This window comes from Camelina sativa, chromosome 15 (genome assembly GCF_030686135.1).
Source record: "Camelina sativa cultivar CO46 ecotype springtype chromosome 15, ASM3068613v1".
NCBI lineage: Eukaryota > Viridiplantae > Streptophyta > Magnoliopsida > Brassicales > Brassicaceae > Camelina > Camelina sativa.
The window spans coordinates 22426194-22431022 of record NC_141894.1 but is presented as its reverse complement, the minus strand read 5'-3'; the positions used below and the strand labels follow the sequence as shown (position 1 = coordinate 22431022).

Genomic DNA, 4829 nt, shown 5'->3' with positions numbered 1-4829 from the left:
CAAAAAGTTTAGTCCCAAATTTTTGGTTGTGAGGGAGTAACCAAATTAAATAGTTTTCTCCGCCTAAACATTAGACAGAGTTGAAGAGATTATTTGTGGTGTGTATAGTACGTTGACATAAAAGCATAACCAAATTAAATAGTTGACTACTTAGACACAGCGTTTACACATTGGAAAACGCTATATAAAAAAAAAAGATCATATCTACCATAGCAGACCAGTAAAATTCTTGTAGTGTATATATATGTTAAAAATTATTTTAATAAGTTTCAAGTAACACAGTTAAAGGTTTGCGTGGTTGTATTTACGTCTACTTGTAATATATATATATATATAAAGCTACCGTTACTCACTCCTAGTGCTGCCACGTCAACAATTTCTTCTTTAATTTTTGGATCTAACAGATATTAATTAGCCGACTAATTAGATACAAAAATACAAATTGATCCACTAAATATTATAACAAAATTAGGCTAACGTGTCTAGGCCCACAATATATCTAAAGCCTATGGTTTTATCCTAATAACACTTATCTACTGTGCCGTCAAGTAAGATCCACCTTTACATGTTCTCACCTCCTTAACTCTCGATCCATGGCGTTTGAACATCTGATGACTTCCAGTGTATCATCTTTGTTTGTAACGGCTAATTCTGTCGTTCAATCTTCTCTCATCTAATGCGCAGCCCACTACTTCTTCTTTTAGTTGTTGTAAGTCCTTTTCTTATATAAAGCAATCTCTTCCATTTGGCTGGAGTTTCATTTCATGTGTAGAGTGTGGGACGAAAATAGTGAAAAAGCAGGCGTCCCTAAAGGCAATAACTTCAAGTGCCGCTCAACTACAACAGTTGGAGATGTCAAGTAACATTACTAACTGCTGCACGAAGCTCAATATATTTTTTTTTTTAAACTTCCTTTAGTTTCCTAACCATTCTCTACTTCAACCATGCCATATACCTTGTGGAACTGGTTGTTCACGACGGCATAACCAGCGGCGTCTTTGTCGCCTTTGATAAAGACATGGTCAAGTTAACCAAGCAACAACGCTAGCTTTGCAGATGGTATACAATCAACTAATCTTTTAATGTTTACTCAGTTCTTTCCAGCATTCTATTTTCATTTGTCTACCACCTATCACTCACTCCATTTACTCTTGCTTGTCCTAGGCTGATTCTGATGAAAACTCAGAATCTGAAGATCCAATTCCCAAAATAGTCTCTTATAATTGTTGGAAAGAAATTTACATTCCAGATTAAGCTTACTACTTTCAACTTCACTCCTCACCACCAGTCATTTATTGTATCTCGAATATATGAGACTTCGGAGGATGCACCTTGCCCAAACTTCCGAGAGGTAATGCCTCTGAAATGAACTTTTGTTTTGGTTAACAATTTGTGAAAATCAGAAACAGTATTGATATATGATCATTTTCACCGGAATCAAGCAACAACTTATCATTTTTATGACAATCTACGTTAATATCAAGCAAAGAGTGATGATTTATTAAATCATTCAAAAACTGCAGAAAGAAAGAAAAAAACGTAACCTGCAGTTTGGTTGGTTTGTTCAATTGATGTCTCTGTTGGCCCTTAATAATATCAATTTTTGGTTCAGTCAAGTTAGAAGATTGCGTCACCTGGTTTGGTTTGCGTGGTCTCACTGGCTGACCTTGTGCATTTTTTAACAAAACCATAAATATGTTACATGATACACCTTGAGCTTACTGCTATTGTGTGTCCTAGCCCATTTTCTTGTCCTCTTTTACGGCCCATTTACAGCGTTTTTTTTTTCTTTGGTTTCAAGATGTGCTCATTTTTTTTGTCTTGGATAATCTGTGTCCATAAACCAAAAATATTTCAGCTCAACTAGAACATTGCATTGCCTGCCACATAGTGGAGATGGATAATAGTGATATGTGTGAATGTTTGAGTGTTAACAAATATGTGAAAATGCATATTATAAAAGTTTTCAAGTTTATCATTGCCTTACGAAGATAGATCGGTCAAACATAAGACAAACAAAACAGAAGTTATATATTATCCAACCCTTGACTAATTTGTCTAAGAAAATCAGCAATACAGTGGTCACATATAACTCTTTGTTTCTGAATTCTATAATATCATTTTTCCTGCAACTTTCAATATGAATTACATTCCCATTACATAGTCTTTTTGAGAAAGGAAAGGAAAAGAAAAAAGAAAAAGAAAAGTAACATATTAAAAAGGGGTTATTGTTGATTTGGAGCTTTTTTAGCCAAAATCTTTGAAATAGAGTACTTTTATCCATGCTTCTAGATTTAGAGTTTTTTGGTGAGGCAAAAAACCTAATTTAGCCTTGGCTAGTTATTGAGATAAGAGGAAGAGAGACAGCTCAACAACGATCATCTTTCACCGCCGCCCACATGTTCCGATGTCGAAGACCTCCAGTCATTGAGTTCTCCTTCAGTTGCATCAAAAACTCATTCAGTACTTGAAGAAGAAACTCTCTATTCGATCATGAAACAAAATTCTCCATCTAGACAACTCAAATCTGAACTTAAGAGGCATCACCATCAAAAGCTAAAAGCGAAAGCTCCATCACTCGAATTACATATCAATCCCAATTTCTTCATTCTCAAACCAAAGGAACCAAAAATACATCAAACCACCATCATGAATCGATCATCCGTGACTAATATACTAAACTCCATTGATGAAAACTAAACCCTAAGAAAACTAGTAATTGGTGAACCCAAGGGAAAAAGGTAAACGAACTTTGCATTTTTTGTTTCAAAATTTCAGAAAGTGTTAATTTTTGAAGTTTCTCATCTACATCTACAGCATTCTTAACCAATCACAATCAGCATAATCATCATAGATTTGCATCTCGATAACAATATATTGCCCAATCAATGCATAAATTATTTTTTTGTTTAATCTTGATATTCATAAGATTTTAGATTCAAGAAGGAGATGTATATGTTCTTCGAAGTTGTTCATCACAGGGGAGTGAGAGAGAGAGAGGCTGCGGCGGAGATCAGAAGGGTTCCGTGTGTTCAGAAATTGGAGCACTTTGTATCAGAATATTAATCTATTTTTCTTTCGATCTCCAGCGGTTGAAGTTGTTCATCACATAAGAGAGAGAACAGAGGCTGCGGCGGAGAGATCGAAGGTTTGACGTGGGCAGCTTTTAGAGGGTAATTTCGTCATTTTAGTGTAAAAATAATGCCTAAATATGGAAGCATGGACAAAAAGTCCTAATTGGACAATACCTATGAAAATAGATGCTTATCTCATAATTAACTCTATTAAAAATGTACACTGTAAACAGGACAATATACAAAGGAGACTAAGGGCATCTCCAATAGTCCTCTATTTTTGTCTCTATAATAGAGAAATTTTATAATAGAGGTGAGTTTTACTCCAATGCTCCTCTATTCTTACCTCTAAAATAGAAATTGCTATTTTTTCCTCTCTTTAGGGCATCTCCAATGGTCCTCTATTTTTGCCTCTATACTCTATTATAGAGTAATTTTTGCTCCAATGGTACTCTATTTTCACCTCTATAATAGAGATTGCTATTTTTTTCTCTATTGGTGAACTATTTTATTTACAAAGTAGTCCTCTTAATCTTTAACTTCTTTTATTTATGACCAAAATAAATAAAATAAGTATTTTTAAGAACTAATAATATAAATTTAAGTATAAATATTTATTCTAAAATATTGAGACTACCATTTGCAAAAGATAATTTTATAAAGGTGTTACAAAATTTAAAGTAAAATGGGTTAGTTTGTAATTTTTATAAATAAAAAGTGTTAATTGTAAAATAAAAATAGTATCTATTTAGAATATTCTTTTATAGAGGAATAAATAGGGAAAACCATTGGATTAAAATTCATCTCTATTATAGAGATCCTCTATTATAGAGAAAAAAATAGGGTAAACCATTGGAGATGGTTTTATAAAGGAACCCTATTTTTTTTTTTACAAAGGTTCCTCAATAAATAGAGGAAAAAATAGCAATCTCTATTTTATAGAGGACCATTAGAGTAAAACTCACCTCTATTATAGAAAAAAAAAATAAAGAAAACCATTGGAGATGGTCTAAGGATGGATTTGTGAGTTTCACCTGTCAATGTTCAAAGCAGTAGCACAACCTTCAAGGTGTATAACTGAGGTTAACAACTTGAGTAGGTCGGATTAACTCCTCAGTCTCCTTATCAATTTTCACAACCGCAATGTAACCACAGAATTATTCCCTAAAGTAGCAGCGTCCTGCACCCATAATGAATTGTAAGACCACTGTTAAACAACAAAGATGAGGTAACATTAAAAATTTACACACGAAAAGAGTAGAGAGTTGTAAAAATTATTGACATGGGGGAGCAGTTTTTCATCTGTTGTAAGTCCCTTGTAAGTCTTTGTTCCATCTGAAACACTATTCAGTCTCTCCACTGCTGTCTTCCAAGGCATAAATGCAATAACAGAAAATTGGTTGGACCAACCATGGAACCAAAATTCGTAGCTGCTATGATAAATGAATAAGATTATCATTAGCAAACTATGAACATTACGCATAAACAAAATACATCAGACATGATATAAGAGATGGAAATACAGAACTTACATATATTTACTATATTTTTGGTTTAAATTTAACGAGAATTTAATTTTAGAGAATGACTACATCTACAAACTATGCACCCAAATTTTTCAAACGATCTTCAAAAGGGGACATGGGCCTAATATTGAAGCGTCTAATTAGTATTCCAATGAGCTTCAAAATTTTTTTGGCCCATTAGAGATCCAAAAAGGCAATGAAAATCACTAATATTTATATTTTTCTGTTT

The 4829-nt window shown here is 33.3% G+C and overlaps 1 long non-coding RNA gene across 3 annotated transcripts; it reads left to right on the top strand.

Annotated features, from left to right (window-relative positions):
* Positions 1-2305: 2305 nt before the first annotated feature.
* On the top strand, positions 2306-3379 carry LOC147926911 (uncharacterized). 3 transcript variants are annotated; one of them, XR_015581910.1, is made up of 2 exons: positions 2306-2741; positions 3090-3379. It is a non-coding gene; the product is annotated as an uncharacterized LOC147926911 (long non-coding RNA). The 3 variants fall into 3 exon arrangements; XR_015581909.1 differs by having other exon boundaries at positions 2358-2741; positions 2937-3379; XR_015581908.1 differs by having other exon boundaries at positions 2388-2741; positions 2930-3379.
* The last annotated feature ends 1450 nt before the right edge of the window (positions 3380-4829 follow it).